The 19094-nt window shown below is 28.1% G+C and overlaps 1 long non-coding RNA gene across 8 annotated transcripts in view; it reads right to left on the bottom strand.

Annotated features, from left to right (window-relative positions):
* Positions 1-19094, bottom strand: part of LOC146993078 (uncharacterized) — a 138793-nt gene that overhangs the window by 18315 nt on the left and 101384 nt on the right. For 6 of the 8 annotated variants that reach the window (XR_015038699.1, XR_015038691.1, XR_015038692.1 and 3 more), the window contains 2 exons: positions 14764-14881; positions 11271-11388 (listed from right to left, as the gene is read on the bottom strand). This is a non-coding gene — a long non-coding RNA (uncharacterized LOC146993078). Of the gene's footprint in view, positions 1-3506; positions 3732-11270; positions 11389-14763; positions 14882-19094 lie in introns of those variants that run through there. The other 2 variants (XR_015038693.1, XR_015038696.1) reach the window with 2 other exon arrangements.

The raw sequence follows: 19094 nt of genomic DNA, 5'->3' as shown, positions 1-19094 counted from the left end.
GATATTCTTTTCTTTCGAAGGAATCAAAGCCATATACTAATATAGGAATGCTCAACATATTGTACTATAAAACCTAAACATAGGAATGAAATTTTCTCAGCTATGTGAGATATCCAATAAAGAGAAATTCCGTAAATTGTAGAATAGAACCTACGTCTGAAAACAGACGAAAGGTAAAACATAATTCAAATACTTTACTTTTAGCATTGAAGCAGGCATTCTACATTAAACTGTATTAATTCACATACAGAATTAGTAATATAATAGCTCAAAATATTGTAAGAACCAAACATGCATTATAAAAACATTAAAAAAACTCTATATACATTTATTAGTGTTACAGAAAGAGGGTTTATTCTGAAATATTTATTATAAGGTCACTTTCAATGAAATGATAGAAATTTTCACCCAGAGAAGGTACATTCTGTCTGGCTGCGTAGGTTCTATCCCAGCTTCTGTTACAAAAGTTTCATAGAATTTTAAAAATTCAGAAACGAAACTTATGAAGAAATTATTGAACATACCTGGTTCTATGATTTAGCTATTTTACAGACATAATAACTAAATCTTAAACTTGAGGGGGAGGAGAGAACTAGACTAAAGTCTTTGAATTAAAGGGTATTATAAATTCATTTTAAATCAAATTAATTTTGTGAAAGGATTACACAAATATAAGGAATATACATTTTTACTATAACGTAATGTACGTTTTGCCACTTTGAAAATCTCGAGAACTAAAGCGTGAAATATAAGAAAACTGAAATAAATATTTGGAAAATCTCATCGAACTTAAGTTAGTTTCTAAATTAGATATTTTGAGTGTATTTAAAATTAGGCCAACTACTTTATTCACTTCAAATCCATTACATAATATTAGTATTTAAGAAAAATGGTAAAAGATTGCAAATATGTTAAATAACAATTCTACTGATCTAGAAATGGGAATAACTGACTTTCATCCTAATTAAGATCAAGAATATCTCAAAAAGCCATTTAATTTGTCCACTGCTAGAATTTCATTCATACGTGGTTTTAGCGGAGATTGACCCAATAAAAGAAAAAACAGGACTCTTTAAAAGAACTACTGGGAAACATGTGCTCTTTAGAGCGACACGGTTACAGTTGCATCAGTCATTATTATAAGCAAAAGACATCAGCTTTTTCAGAAAATAATTCTGTCATGCATTTGCCAAGAGCACGGAAAGAAGTCCAAAAGAAACTTTCAGAGTGCTTTTCAAAGCAAAGTTGAAAGTTAATCTGCAGAATTTTACTTCGAAAATAATAAAACATGTCTGATATGATTTCAAAATGAATTTTTTACTTATGGAATCAATTTTAAATAGATGTTCTCAAATTGGTTCATAAAACTTCACAATATGCCAAAATAGTTCATATTAAGGGAAAAAATAATAAAGTATGCTTAAAACAACTAAGAAAAAGCACATTTTGAACAGCCTTAACAGAAGACAATTTGGCTCCACTAACTTTCTTTACGAGTACTTATTAAATTTTATTTACATTTCTTTTTTGTTCAACATTTAACTTTCAGTGGCTTTTAAGAGAAAGAGCACTTGATAGAGACCCAGGCAGCATGCATTCGTAAATTGCACGAGAAAAATACGTGCAATTTACGAATGGCCTTTCGTATAAAAAACGTTCAAGTTGAACGTAAAAATATCATAAAAAGTGTCCAGTGGCAATTACTAAATATTTACGTATATTTTTACGTTATACTATACGTAACTTTTACGTAAAATTTAGGTATATTTACGCGAGAGACTACTGTTCATACGCTACTTTTACGTACAATATGCAATAAATTTTGTAAACATCAATTCTGTGTTTTAAATCAATGCTATCGTTCATTTGCATTTTTGTTTACTAAATTCATTTCATAAATTTAAATTTAGTAAACAACTGTAGCAAACAGTTGTTTACTAAATAACACTTTAAATAAATTATTTGCTTTTCGAAGGACATTTTCTTATGCCATGTAAATGAACGATAGCATTAATTGATTTAAAACATAGAACTCAGGTTTACAAAATTTATTGCATATATTGTAGTCACTTTTAAATGAAATATTAAAAGTGATTTTCAGCCTTTTAGTGTTATGTAATTTTTGAATAGAAATTAATTTTTTTGCATTTAAATTTTCCAGTTATATATATTCCATATTGCTGTACATACCTAAAAGGTGGATATGTAAAAATTTGATATTAAATTAATTTTATCTTTTAATCATAATATGCAGAACATTTTTGCATAGATTTATATAAAAAATAAGAGATTAAAATAAGCACATTTTACAAAAAATGCAGTAAATAGGTAATTGGAGATTTATGCAAATTTTTTACCAAAAATGTGCACTTTACACAGTAAAGAGGAGAAGACATCGGACTAAATTTTTACCAAAGTCATTCGTATATGCAAAGAAAACATAGGGAAGATTTAGGTCAATTATTATCAAATATATAAGTTTTTATACCGTAAAATACAAGGAATATCTACATTAATTTCTATCTAAAGTACAATATAGTTAATTAACAAATTCAGTAAACGAATGTAGCACAAAAGAAAACATCATACGTTTAGATTATTTGAATGAGTGTGCTAAATTTTAAAATTGTTAAATATAGACCAGGAAATTGTATAAAACTTACCTTTTCCAATAGTTTACCAAGTTGACTTTGTTATTTTCCTTGAAGATGAATGTTTAATGTCACAAATATTTCATTCATATCTTCAGATAATACACAAATATATACATATTTATTTATTAAAATTCAGTTTATCCCAAACATGTTAAAGAAAATATTAATTAGCATGCAAGTTAATCGAGTAGCTTCTGTTTTAATTACACACATAATTATGATATGTAAAAATTTTACATTTATCAGTCAATCTTGCAATGTATTGTAATCTATTATTGTTGTCTTTTTCAGTTTAAAATCTTATAAATATATTAGATCAGTACTAAAAGTTCACCTCTACAAAAGAAATGCTTTATTGAGGTATTTTTAAAAAGTTCCCTTTTACAAGGTAACTGTTAATTTCATAAATAAGTTCATAAAATTATGCAAATTCAAAATTACCTAAATATGTTCTTTATTTTATCTTATATACCAGATAAAATTTCAAAAAGTTAATTTGTTTAGGAATATTGAATTTTTTAATATTTATCTCATGTGACTTTTTCTATAACATCATTATAAATGTGCATGTTGATGTGGACCTATCAATTATTTTTTTCATCAAATAGTTTTATGGTATTAAATGATTTAAAAAGAGGCAACTGGACAAAAGAAAGCAATTAGAAGTTGGCTAATTTTTTATTAATTTGTTGTCAAATGCTGTGCATTTTAGATTATGCTCATATGATGACAATGAGTTATTTAAATTATAGAATTATTATGAACATATCCCACATAAATTAACAAGTATAAAATTTCAAGTTGTTTGAAGTATTATGAACTGTAATACTTGCAAAAGAAATACACATGAAATTAATTTAAGAATTAGGTTTATTTTACAGGTATTCAAAAACTGCAATTACTGTTAAACAATAAAAACTAACATTAAATCTGAAGAGCATATTTTTTTCAATAATAAAATTCAACATAGACTTCATGCAGCTTCGCCATATTTGTTCTATAGTTCGCTGTCTTTAATATCCTGCTCGATTTTTGTAAAAGTGAATTCTTTGTCACCCAATGTTTTGAGAACAGCTCCTAAACAAGAAAAAGAAAAATTTGTAATAATTTCACACTTCAGAGGTTTTCAGTTTTTAAATATAGTTGAAGTATTAAAAGATGCATATAAAATGCACTGAGTATTTCATATTTAAAAATTTACATTTCAGTAATTAAAAATTTAATTTCACACTATCACACAGTAAGCTTCAATTATATACCTTACACAATGCCTATAATTTCAAGTGAAAAATACTTAAGATTTGTTTAGAACTGCAAGGTTGAGAAAGTCTTTAATGGCTATGTTTGTATTTAAGTACATGAGAAAAAACTTAATTTTGTATTAATTATACTGCATTAGCCTTTTCAATTTTACTCCTACATATAGTAAAGAATATTCACTTTCTTACAGATAACTTTTTCTTAAATAAAGAGTAAGCAGAAAACTAATCACAACACTATATACATATAACAGAATACTTCATAAACATATACATGTCATTAACATACGTATATGCATTAACAGGCTATTTTACACATTTCAATAAACCAGAAACCAATACACAATCAAAAGTATTATCAGTAAATTCCTCCAAAATCAGAGCAAAAATCTTTAATTATGATAACAATGGCATCTCAGTTTGCAATATAAAATATTTCAAGTCTACATTCATGTGCATTCTAAGCAAACAGAATGCTGAATAACAATAAAATTATAAATACCATAAAAAAGTTAAGAGCCACGTAGAATGATAGCAAGACTAAATAAGTCTTCCTTCAAAAATCAATTTAAATTCAAAAATTTGCCTTCCTGTTTAACATCTCAAAATAGGGTTACTGCTTTCACTAACTAAATTTCCTGTCTTGGCAAAATAAAAATTGTCACTTCTGTTGCAGGAAATATTTGCTGCAAACTTTGTATGCAAATAATCCAGTGAAAAAATTTTAATTGTGGCATGAATATTTTCTTTATTAAATAAATGAAAAATTTCCACATAATATTAATTTATGATCCACATGAAGCTTTTTACCTCTACCATATCATGCAGCTATTTTAAAATATATACTCTCATATAAAAGCCACGGAATTTTTTTACCAATATTAATATAGTATAAATCATTAATAAATCTTGTAAAAACAGCCCCAAATTTTCTGAATTTGATACCCAAAGCATAATTTTACGTAACTGTTAATGTATGCATTTGCTTGCACATACTTAAAATGAATTATACACACAAAAACTTAACATATTAACTTTAATAAATTCTTAATTAGCAGGATGACTCAATTAAGGCAAAATATGAAAGAAATCTACCTGATAATAGTTGTAAAAGATATATTTAAAAAAAGCTAATATTGTTTACCTTACACATAGCAGAAATTGAGTAAACTGTATGCAGCTGGATTATTTATTAGGAATAGAAGTTAGATCAAAGTACCAAAGTCACACTAGGGCTTTAACCATTTGGGTGCAAAGAAGCACCTGAATTTCAAAAAGAATAATTTAAAAAGGCTAATAGAATTATATAACTTTTACAATCTAGTACAAATATTAGACACATAAACAACACTAAATGCCATTATTTACTTGCATATTTTCCTTCTTTGTGTACTTTACTCCTTAATTTTTCAGGATATGATTTAGAAACAGAGTTACGGTAAAAATGTATACTGGTAAAAAAAATATTGCTGAAACTGATAAGTCCTTTGAATTATATACTATAGTGCAAAGAGGGATGGAATATGTGACTAAATATGATAAATCAGATTACAATAACATTAAACAAATAACATAAAAAACTGAAAAAAAGAAATTTTATTTGAAATTATTTTTTAACTCATGGAAAGACAGACAGTATTTCCAACTTATTAAATTCAATTATATTTTACCTTCGTCAAACCAATATTGGTAAGAGAGTTGTATTTAAAACCGGTGCTAAGCTAAAACTGCTTTCTTGCCTAATTTTATACTATTGAAAATACCGGTAATTGTCAAAGTTATTCGTACTCAATATGTGTAAGATTATTAATGAGTTGCCAAACCTCATTTAACCATCTAATATACTACATTCAACATTATTATTTTTCTTTTTGAATGTCAGGTTTTCATTATTTCTGCCAATATATCTGTAACAGGACATAAAGATTGAGTTAATGTAGAATAGAAAATTACCTTGCAAGTTAGCACCTTTACCTTAGTGGCAGTACTTCATTCTTTAGAAAAAACATTTTAAATTATTATACTTAAACAAAAAATTCATATTTGTTACAGCAAAACATCATTAATACAATAAACCAGAGTTGAATGCAAATCTAGTTTAACTCCATTCTTGAAAACTAGTTTATTACTTTCAATTTAATTTAAAAATAATAAAAAATAAGGTACGTATTATGATGACTACCTAGATATCTCGCCTAAACTGGCAATCCTTGTAAGTTATACAGGTTAACCCTAACATAGGTTACAGAGGGCACTAAGATAGAGAGTATTAATCCCACACTAGGGACTCTAACATTTGGTAGGAACAGTTTGAAAAGTGAAACAGATATTTATAGTGAACCAATGCAAAACAAAAGCAATAGTTCTTTAGGGACAAAGCCCCTTTGGACTAATAAATCCGAGTAAATTAACAGCTTTTAGCTATTTTTTCTTCTTGTAAAAAATAGACATACATAATATTTTTAGAAAATAACAGTACTTTAAGCATGCAATTTCCACATATTTAACACAATAATTCATTCTAGCTCTGTTGCAATACTGGCAAAGGTACTCCTCCGTTATTAGGACGGGATTCAGAAATGTACAATGAAACCTCAAGATACGAGGAAAGTATGAGCAAAATACGAGATTAATTCGAGTAACGAGCAACGAGCCAGGCTGTTGGTATGGGTGGCGCCATTTCCCTATCCGGCTCAACTCGGGGAATCCCCTCGTCAGATCACTCAGTGTTCTTTTATATACGTGTTTGTGCACTTGCAAGTTAATTGTTTTGACATTTAACGTGAAAATAATTATTTCAAGATGCCTCGCAAGAAGATTGTTGCCTCAGATAGTGCTGCAAAGAAAAATAAGGAGGCCATGGCCGTCGATATCAAGAAAGAAATCGTAGATAAACATAAGCATGGTGACCGAATTGGCGAAGACTTGCGGCCTTTCAATATCGAAAATCTATACTATTCTGAAGAAGCAGGAAGAAATTAAGAAACCTGATGTAGCCAAAGGAATTATCGTTACTTCCAAGCACCATAAAAGTACTCTTAGATGTTGAGAAGCTGTTGTTGGTGTGGATTAATGAGAATGAGTTAAAATGTTGCTAACAAAGTTAAACTATTGTTATATTATTTACCAGTGTTATTTATTAGGAAAAATTGACTTGATATTAAAATGTTGATATTTTTTGGGGTGTGGAACGGGTTAACTGAATTTCCATTATTTTCAATGGGAAAGCTTGTTTCTAGATACGAGAAATTCGCTATACCAGTTGAATGCTGGAACGAATTAAACTCGTATCTCGGGGTTCCACTGTAGATATGTAAGCATGTGTATATGCATGTATGCGCATATACACATACATACATAAAGAATATACACATGCACACACGAGCAGCACCTACATTTAAAAATGCATGCATATAAACACACATTTCTGAATCTCCTGATAACAGAACACCTACATGAATCATAGGATTTACATTATTTAGTTTCATTAGAATTCTTAAATGCAGAGGATTTACATTAATCAGTTTTATTAGAATTTTTAAATGCAGAGGAATTACATTAATCAGTTTTATCAGAATTCTTAAATGAAATCTTCACTATCCGAAAATTCAGTTTCATTTCCAGCTGAAACTGTATCAGGACAATCTCATTTATATTATTTCCCTCTAACAACTGAACATTTTGAAAACCTTTTCTATTCCATGGAAAACTAATGCTACATTAAACATACATTTTCTAAATCTGAAAATTTTAAGTTAGCTTAGAAACTGTAATCATTCTTAAAAAAGTTTGATTTATGCAGATGTTAGATCAATAAAATTACTTTCCTGTGAAAAAGTAATATGGCATTGAACAACACGATTTTACACATCAAGATATACTGAGTGAAAATTCCTGAAATGTTTTATTTCTTGGTATCTCTGCAAGAATTGTATAAATAAGACTACCTCCCTTTTATATATATATATATATATATAAAATGTTTAGTAAATATACTATGAAGAAAATTGGTTACATTATTTACAGTTCATAATTAATAGAAAATAAATCATTTCTTATCTTATCAGAATTTATTTTTATCACATTCATAAACAGTACTAATTTAAACAAACATACCATTACGATTTCAATAACTATGAAATATAAAATCCAAATCTGCAATTTCGCCAAGTGCCGGTTATGGAAACATCCCCGCTGACTCCCCAGACTGTAATATATATATATAATTAATTTACAAGGGAAAAAGCAACAAAAATATAAACAATTTCTTGGTTTTATATAAGCATTTCTGCACATTTACAATTTAAATTTTTTTTAACTATCTAGTTGTATCAAAATACATGATTTAGTAAAATATAATTCAAATAATTTAAGGTACTTTAGATCAAATACTAATTTTTCAATAAATTTTTTCATGCAAGTCTAATAATCAACATAACTATCAAGTTTTGACTTCGAAAATTATGTTTAGAGAAACTTGAAGCTGCAGTAAATAGTAATAAATTTATTCAAAACTGAAAGTAAAGCATTCTTACTTTATTTTCTTTCTTTAACTATGGCAGATCTTTTAAAACAACAAAATCAAACAAACAAAAAAGAAATGCATTCATGAAAGGACTTAGGACTTACTTATTATTCATGAAAGGATATATTTCAGTAATTACTAGTGCATAAAAATTCAGTATATATATAAAAAAATGAACACAGATTTGGAACTAAGTACCTGTGTTTCTATGGCATAAAGTTTCCTTTTTTAATAGCACAATATCTTTGAGTTAAAGATTATATATTAAAGCAAATTTATAAAACTAAATTCAAAAATAAGAAATTAAATTATTTTTAGGGAAAACACTAAGCAAATAAAAAATTTTGAATTTCATAAATAAATGAAAGTTACATGCTTTATTTTTTGGCATAAGGTAGATAACATTTTCATAACAGATTTCTGAACAATTAGTCATGTTAATATTGCCTTTCTTTTTCCATTAAAAGCTATTTCCTGCTTAATTACAGTATGCTTTAAGATAAATATTAAAACGTTTGAGTAAAAATAATATAGCTATAAAAAGGTGAGACACATACAAAAAGGAGTGACACAAACAGTAAGAAACAGACTAGTGCAAAATTTAACAGTACCAAATCCTGAAAATTAATCATCAGGCACGTACACAAAAGAACAAACAACACATGGAAAATCACATTTCCTACACAGACGCTATTTATAAAATTTTATATAGGTGAAAAAAGTACGAGTATTAAACACTGAAAATATAAAATATTCACTTACTTTCTTCAAATAATTAGTAACTTCGATGGATTCTGTCACAAACGCCAATCCACGAACAAACAGTATTCTTTGCGACTTTACCATTCTTTTCGACCTCCATTGCTGACTTCACAAATATCCCGCCACAACCGGAAGTAGAAAGTGTCTGCTTTGCCATTGGTCAGTGAACAAGAATTGCAACGCTTTTTTTTTCTTTATAATTAAACATATTAAGAAAGCCTCTAAATTAGCATATGAAATAAACTTACTTTTGCATTATATAAATTTATATTCACAGCATCTCTGTATTAAGGTAATAATTAAATTTTTCTACGAAAAATAGAAATGTCTGTATATGCGCATGCTCAGCGTATAATCGTAAATCCGGTTAATTTTTATAGCGTAAAATTAACTGTGCAAATTTTGAGTTCATTTAACTGGACCCTTGTACTTATTCTGTAGATCTCCATATTAAGAATGTCTTTAACTGTTTCAGGAAAAATATAAAATATAATATAATTATTTATTTACATTATTTATTAATTTTTTCCTCATATAAAAATTATTAAAATCGCTATATCATTTTTTCCGTACATTAAACAAAATTTAAAAAAATTAGCCTCATATGATTTTTATAACAAAGATTAAAGGAACTGAAATATATGTAAAATATCAGGATTCAGCTTGCAATTTCGTAGAGTTATTATTATTATTATTAAATAAAAATATTAGTATATCTTTGATTATAATTAATGTTCCTTTGGTCTACATTAAACTATTGTTCAAGAAGTTAAACGTTTTCGAGCATCTTCTGCTGTATTTATTATTATATTCCTCGACATGAAAGATTTGCTAGTCTTATTCCAATTCAATTGCCCACATTTGCTAAATAAAATAAGGAGAGTATTGTACCAAACTCAGTAAGTACACAAATTTAATATACAGCTTATTCCAGTTAAATGGGTAATAGGATTTTCATAAATGAAATTAAATTGTGTAAATTAATATAAGTGTTGATATGAATAAAAATAACAAATTTGATATAAGAAAATAAATAAGTTATTTTGAAGATGTTTAAATTAAGAAAATTTAATTTTTTGCAAAAATGCACGTAAAGATTTAGCTCACATGTTAAAATTTATAGAAAAATTTTAGCCTCATATATGAATGCCCCTTTTTTCATGTTCGTGGACAAGGAAAACAAAGTGAAATGCCAGAAATACACTAAATATTTTGAATTAATAAACTTCATTTTCAATCTTTTTAGACTTCGTATAATATCCGTAAAAGTGACGAATGAAATATACCATAAAGGCAAAAGTTTCTTTCAGAACATTCGGATTCGTATAATATGCGTAAAAGTGACGAATAAAATATACCATCATGGTGGTAGTTTTATCAGTACATTCGGATTCGTATAATTTTCGTAAAAATAACGTGTGGAAAATAACGATCAAGAGTTAACAGTAACTTCAGCCTTTTTCATTCGTATAAATTTCGTAAAAGTAACGTGCAAAAAATACCATACCCTTATTTCACCAAAATTATACGTATATTTTTGGAGACGTGCTGCTTGGGGAGACTCTACATTCGGAAAAAACTGAAACAAAATTCGTTTATACACAAGCAGTGCAATTACACTGACCTGTTATGAAGAGAAGACCCGTTGGACAGGGAAACTATTAGGCCACACAGAGAGAAAAATGTTTAGCCTCCTCCTCGTAATGCGAAAGGAGGCCACATGGGAAAAAATTACACAACAGCAGTCATTTTGAAACCACTACTAAGCAACAGAACTCTAAGAAATCTCAGACTTCTGATATTTAAAGTGTGATTATCAGTACCACCTCACTTCCAATATTACAATACAATATAAAGAAAGCACCAAATCAGACACTTGAATATGGAATTCAAAACCTACAAAATTAATGCATAAATGCTACCCTAAACATTAAAACGTAATGTGAAGCGTTCATGTAAAATTTATAACTAGTAAAACTCCAATATAAAGCAAATTGTGAAATGGGACGTACAAATTATAACATTCAAGCATTTCTAGTGGAAATAAAGTTAATATAAAACAAAAATTACCAGCCACAGATGTCTTTTTGTTCTGCATTATTTCTCCTTTCTTTTCATCTTCGTTCTTTTTCTTTCATGATATCATGTTCTGCAATCCAAGAGTGCACAAAAATGATGACAAATTACACTAGAAGAGGCCAAGGGGGGAAAAAGGAATCATTAGATTTTAACTACTTTGAAATTAAAGAATAATTATACACAAAGAGAACTATCTAATATTGTTTCTTAATATATAAAACTTCAAAAGTAGCCTTCTTTGTTTTAAATTCTAGCAATGTGCTACATTGTTACTAAAATCATGACTGCAGTCGATAGAAAAGCAAATGATTTTCCTAATATGACAGAAGTACAGTAAGCGAAGGGGGTTTTTATTGTATGGGTACAACATGAACAATGAAAGAAAAAAAAATTAGACAGTTATTACCGATACACAGAATAAAAGGGATAATGATCTTTGAGAAGAGTAAATAATTTCAGCGCTGGTAGAAAGATGGCCCAAAAGACAATAGGCAGGTAATTTTAAATCACAAATAAACAAAATAAACTTTACTGTTAGCTTTGAAGCAGGTGTTATATATTAAACTATCTTAATTCACACACAGAATTAGTGACATAACAGATCGAAAAAGAGTAAGAAACAAACTCGCAATATATTAACATTAAAAGTGCTATACATATATACTTTTCTAGATTTATTTTTAGAAAGGGCTCAAAAACACCATTCTAAAAACAGATTTCGAAGAACATCTTGGAAACAAAAGTCATAAACCATAAAAGAAATACTTCATTCAGAATTTTAACGTAAGAACCATTTCTAATTTAAGTTCTTTACTTAGGTACTCTCATTCATGAGAGAGGAACGCTTAGTCAAATGTACAAGAAAATATCCTGAAATATTACCACGTCACTTTAATGAAATTATAGCAATATTTCACTCAGGGAAAGAACATATTGTTAGCTGCCCGGGTTCGAGCCCAGCTTGAATACATCAAGCTAAAACACATCAGATGCCATTGAATGATACAGCATTTTGAAATGATGCAAAAAATTTAGATGCAATTTCGTGGGAGAGCAATTGTAATTACCTACATACTAAAATTTTGACCAAAAATTAAAGAAAACTAAGATATTCTTTTTCTTTCGAAGGAATCAAAGCCATATACTAATATAGGGATGCTCAACATATTGTACTATAAAACCTAAACATAGGAATGAAATTTTCTCAGCTATGTGAGATATCCAATAAAGAGAAATTCCGTAAATTGTAGAATAGAACCTACGTCTGAAAACAGACGAAAGGTAAAACATAATTCAAATACTTTACTTTTAGCGTTGAAGCAGGCATTCTACATTAAACTGTATTAATTCACATACAGAATTAGTAATATAATAGCTCAAAATATTGTAAGAACCAAACATGCATTATAAAAACATTAAAAAAACTCTATATACATTTATTAGTGTTACAGAAAGAGGGTTTATTCTGAAATATTTATTATAAGGTCACTTTCAATGAAATGATAGAAATTTTCACCCAGAGAAGGTACATTCTGTCTGGCTGCGTAGGTTCTATCCCAGCTTCTCTTACAAAAGTTTCATAGAATTTTAAAAATTCAGAAACGAAACTTATGAAGAAATTATTGAACATACCTGGTTCTATGATTTAACCATTTTACAGACATAATAACTAAATCTTAAACTTGAGGGGGAGGAGAGAACTAGACTAAAGTCTTTGAATTAAAGGGTATTATAAATTCATTTTAAATCAAATTAATTTTGTGAAAGGATTACACAAATATAAGGAATATACATTTTTACTATAACGTAATGTACGTTTTGCCACTTTGAAAATCTCGAGAACTAAAGCGTGAAATATAAGAAAACTGAAATAAATATTTGGAAAATCTCATCGAACTTAAGTTAGTTTCTAAATTAGATATTTTGAGTGTATTTAAAATTAGGCCAACTACTTTATTCACTTCAAATCCATTACATAATACTAGTATTTAAGAAAAATGGTAAAAGATTGCAAATATGTTAAATAACAATTCTACTGATCTAGAAATGGGAATAACTGATTTTCATCCTAATTAAGATCAAGAATATCTCAAAAAGCCATTTAATTTGTCCACTGCTAGAATTTCATTCATACGTGGTTCAACATTTATCCATCAACACCGGAAAGAATTTATCTCCTACTTTAAACAATTTCCATCGACTGAAAATGAAGTTTAAAAAATCTTAAAATCTCAAAAGCAAAGGATGCCGAAGAATTTTCACATATGAAAGACAGAGAAGTCAAACAATGAATCAGAAAATTACAAAAGAAGAATTGGGTGCTTATAAAACCCCTTGACAATAAAAGCGCTCATTACGAAGAAGAGCTCTTAACTGAAGATAAGATGAAGGAATTGTTAAATAACACAAGAGCAACATCTGATCTTTTAGCGGAGATTGACCCAATAAAAGAAAAAACAGGACACTTTAAAAGAACTACTGGGAAACATGTGCTCTTTAGAGCGACACGGTTACAGTTGCATCAGTCATTATTATAAGCAAAAGACATCAGCTTTTTCAAAAAATAATTCTGTCATGCATTTGCCAAGAGAATGGAAAGAAATCCAAAAGAAACTTTCAGAGTGCTTTTGTAAACAAAGTTGAAAGTTAATCTGCAGAATTTTACTTCGAAAATAATAAAACATCTCTGATATGATTTCAAAATGAATTTTTTACTTATGGAATCAATTTTAAATAGATCTTCGCAAATTGGTTCATAAAACTTCACAATATAACAAAATAGTTCAGATTAAGGGGGAAATATAATAAAGTATGCTTAAAACAACTAAGAAAAAGCACATTTTGAGCAGCCTTAACGGAAGACAATTTTCTTCCACTAACTTTCTTTACGAGTACTAATTAAATTTTATTCACATTTCTTTTTTGTTCAACATTTAACTTTCAATGGCTTTTAGGAGAAACAGCAATTGATAGAGAGACTCGAAATTAGGAAAAAACTGAAACAAAATTTATTTATACACAAGCAGTGCAATTACACTGACCTGTTGAGAAGAGAAGACCCCATTGGACAGGGAAAATATTAGGCCACACGGAAAGGAAAATGTTTAGCCTCTCATAATGTGAATAGAGGCCAATTGGCAAAAAATTACACTACAGCAGTAAATTTGAAACCACTACGAAGCAACAGAATTCTAAGAAATCTCAGACTTCTGATATTTATAGTGTGATTAACAGTTCCACTTCACTTCGAATATTACAATACAATATGAAGAAAGCACCAATTCAGACACTTGAATATGGAATTCAAAACCTACAGAATTAATGCATAAATGCTACCCTAAACATTAAAACGTAATGTGAAGCGTTCATGTAAAATTTATAACTAGTAAAACTCCAATATAAAGCAAATTGTGAAACGGGACGTACAAATTATAACATTCAAGCATTTCTAGTGGAAATAAAGTTAATATAAAACAAAAATTACCAGCCACAGATGTCTTTTTGTTCTGCATTATTTCTCCGTTCTTTTCATCTTCGTTCTTTTTCTTTCATGATATCATGTTCTGCAATCCAAGAGTGCACAAAAATGATGACAAATTACACTAGAAGAGGCCAAGGGGGGAAAAAGGAATCATTAGATTTTAACTACTTTGAAATTAAAGAATAATTATACACAAAGAGAAATATCTAATATTGTTTCTTAATATATAAAACTTCAAAAGTAGCCTTCTTTGTTTTAAATTCTAGCAATCTGCTACATTGTTACTAAAATCATGACTGTAGTCGATAGAAAAGCAAATGATTTTCCTAATACGACAGAAGTACAGTAAGCGAAGGGGGGTTTTAATGTATGGGTACAACATGAACAATGAAAGAAAAAAAAATTAGACAGTTATTACGGACACACAGAATAAAAGGGATAATGATCTTCGAGAAGACTAAATAATTTCAGCGCTGGTAGAAAGATGGCATCAAAAGACAATAAGCAGGTAATTTTAAATGACAAATAAACAAAATAAACTTTACTGTTAGCTTTGAAGCAGGTGTTATATATTCTTAATTCACACACAGAATTAGTGACATAACAGATCGAAAAAGAGTAAGAAACAAACTCGCAATATTAAAAGCGATATATAACATTAAAAGCGCTATACATATATACTTTTATAGATTTATTTTTAGAAAGGGCTCAAAAACACCATTCTAAAAACAGATTTCAAGGAACATCTTGGAAACAAAAGTCATAAACCATAACAGAAATACTTCATTCAGAATTTTAATGTAAGAACCGTTTCTAATTTTAATATCTTTACTTACTCTCATCCATGAGAGAGGAACACTTAGTCCAATGTACAAGAAAATATCCTGAAATATTACCACGTCACTTTAATGAAATTATAGCAATATTTCACTCAGGGAAAGAACATATTGTCTAGCTGCCCGGGTTCGAGCCCAGCTTCAATACATCAAACTAAAACACATCAAATGCCATTGAATGATACAGCATTTTGAAATGATGCAAAAAATTTAGATGCAATTTCGTGGGAGAGCAATTGTAATTACCTACATACTAAAATTTTGACCAAAAATTAAAGAAAACTAAGATATTCTTTTCTTTCGAAGGAATCAAAGCCATATACTAATATAGGAATGCTCAACATATTGTACTATAAAACCTAAACATAGGAATGAAATTTTCTCAGCTATGTGAGATATCCAATAAAGAGAAATTCCGTAAATTGTAGAATAGAACCTACGTCTGAAAACAGACGAAAGGTAAAACATAATTCAAATACTTTACTTTTAGCATTGAAGCAGGCATTCTACATTAAACTGTATTAATTCACATACAGAATTAGTAATATAATAGCTCAAAATATTGTAAGAACCAAACATGCATTATAAAAACATTAAAAAAACTCTATATACATTTATTAGTGTTACAGAAAGAGGGTTTATTCTGAAATATTTATTATAAGGTCACTTTCAATGAAATGATAGAAATTTTCACCCAGAGAAGGTACATTCTGTCTGGCTGCGTAGGTTCTATCCCAGCTTCTGTTACAAAAGTTTCATAGAATTTTAAAAATTCAGAAACGAAACTTATGAAGAAATTATTGAACATACCTGGTTCTATGATTTAGCCATTTTACAGACATAATAACTAAATCTTAAACTTGAGGGGGAGGAGAGAACTAGACTAAAGTCTTTGAATTAAAGGGTATTATAAATTCATTTTAAATCAAATTAATTTTGTGAAAGGATTACACAAATATAAGGAATATACATTTTTACTATAACGTAATGTACGTTTTGCCACTTTGAAAATCTCGAGAACTAAAGCGTGAAATATAAGAAAACTGAAATAAATATTTGGAAAATCTCATCGAACTTAAGTTAGTTTCTAAATTAGATATTTTGAGTGTATTTAAAATTAGGCCAACTACTTTATTCACTTCAAATCCATTACATAATACTAGTATTTAAGAAAAATGGTAAAAGATTGCAAATATGTTAAATAACAATTCTACTGATCTAGAAATGGGAATAACTGACTTTCATCCTAATTAAGATCAAGAATATCTCAAAAAGCCATTTAATTTGTCCACTGCTAGAATTTCATTCATACGTGGTTTTAGCGGAGATTGACCCAATAAAAGAAAAAACAGGACTCTTTAAAAGAACTACTGGGAAACATGTGCTCTTTAGAGCGACACGGTTACAGTTGCATCAGTCATTATTATAAGCAAAAGACATCAGCTTTTTCAGAAAATAATTCTGTCATGCATTTGCCAAGAGCACGGAAAGAAGTCCAAAAGAAACTTTCAGAGTGCTTTTCAAAGCAAAGTTGAAAGTTAATCTGCAGAATTTTACTTCGAAAATAATAAAACATGTCTGATATGATTTCAAAATGAATTTTTTACTTATGGAATCAATTTTAAATAGATGTTCTCAAATTGGTTCATAAAACTTCACAATATGCCAAAATAGTTCATATTAAGGGAAAAAAATAATAAAGTATGCTTAAAACAACTAAGAAAAAGCACATTTTGAACAGCCTTAACAGAAGACAATTTGGCTCCACTAACTTTCTTTACGAGTACTCATTAAATTTTATTTACATTTCTTTTTTGTTCAACATTTAACTTTCAGTGGCTTTTAAGAGAAAGAGCACTTGATAGAGACCCAGGCAGCATGCATTCGTAAATTGCACGAGAAAAATACGTGCAATTTACGAATGGCCTTTCGTATAAAAAACGTTCAAGTTGAACGTAAAAATATCATAAAAAGTGTCCAGTGGCAATTACTAAATATTTACGTATATTTTTACGTTATACTATACGTAACTTTTACGTAAAATTTAGGTATATTTACGCGAGAGACTACTGTTCATACGCTACTTTTACGTACAATATGCAATAAATTTTGTAAACATCAATTCTGTGTTTTAAATCAATGCTATCGTTCATTTGCATTTTTGTTTACTAAATTCATTTCATAAATTTAAATTTAGTAAACAACTGTAGCAAACAGTTGTTTACTAAATAACACTTTAAATAAATTATTTGCTTTTCGAAGGACATTTTCTTATGCCATGTAAATGAACGATAGCATTAATTGATTTAAAACATAGAACTCAGGTTTACAAAATTTATTGCATATATTGTAGTCACTTTTAAATGAAATATTAAAAGTGATTTTCAGCCTTTTAGTGTTATGTAATTTTTGAATAGAAATTAATTTTTTTGCATTTAAATTTTCCAGTTATATATATTCCATATTGCTGTACATACCTAAAAGGTGGATATGTAAAAATTTGATATTAAATTAATTTTATCTTTTAATCATAATATGCAGAACATTTTTGCATAGATTTATATAAAAAATAAGAGATTAAAATAAGCACATTTTACAAAAAATGCAGTAAATAGGTAATTGGAGATTTATGCAAATTTTTTACCAAAAATGTGCACTTTACACAGTAAAGAGGAGAAGACATCGGACTAAATTTTTACCAAAGTCATTCGTATATGCAAAGAAAACATAGGGAAGATTTAGGTCAATTATTATCAAATATATAAGTTTTTATACCGTAAAATACAAGGAATATCTACATTAATTTCTATCTAAAGTACAATATAGTTAATTAACAAATTCAGTAAACGAATGTAGCACAAAAGAAAACATCATACGTTTAGATTATTTGAATGAGTGTGCTAAATTTTAAAATTGTTAAATATAGACCAGGAAATTGTATAAAACTTACCTTTTCCAATAGTTTACCAAGTTGACTTTGTTATTTTCCTTGAAGATGAATGTTTAATGTCACAAATATTTCATTCATATCTTCAGATAATACACAAATATATACATATTTATTTATTAAAATTCAGTTTATCCCAAACATGTTAAAGAAAATATTAATTAGCATGCAAGTTAATCGAGTAGCTTCTGTTTTAATTACACACATAATTATGATATGTAAAAATTTTACATTTATCAGTCAATCTTGCAATGTATTGTAATCTATTATTGTTGTCTTTTTCAGTTTAAAATCTTATAAATATATTAGATCAGTACTAAAAGTTCACCTCTACAAAAGAAATGCTTTATTGAGGTATTTTTAAAAAGTTCCCTTTTACAAGGTAACTGTTAATTTCATAAATAAGTTCATAAAATTATGCAAATTCAAAATTACCTAAATATGTTCTTTATTTTATCTTATATACCAGATAAAATTTCAAAAAGTTAATTTGTTTAGGAATATTGAATTTTTTAATATTTATCTCATGTGACTTTTTCTATAACATCATT

This window comes from Stegodyphus dumicola, chromosome X1, assembly GCF_044657685.1.
Source record: "Stegodyphus dumicola isolate Sdum_Otavi_A_Nest chromosome X1, ASM4465768v1".
Taxonomy (NCBI): domain Eukaryota; kingdom Metazoa; phylum Arthropoda; class Arachnida; order Araneae; family Eresidae; genus Stegodyphus; species Stegodyphus dumicola.
Note: the sequence above shows the minus strand (reverse complement) of the source record. Positions and strands in the feature narration are given on the sequence as shown.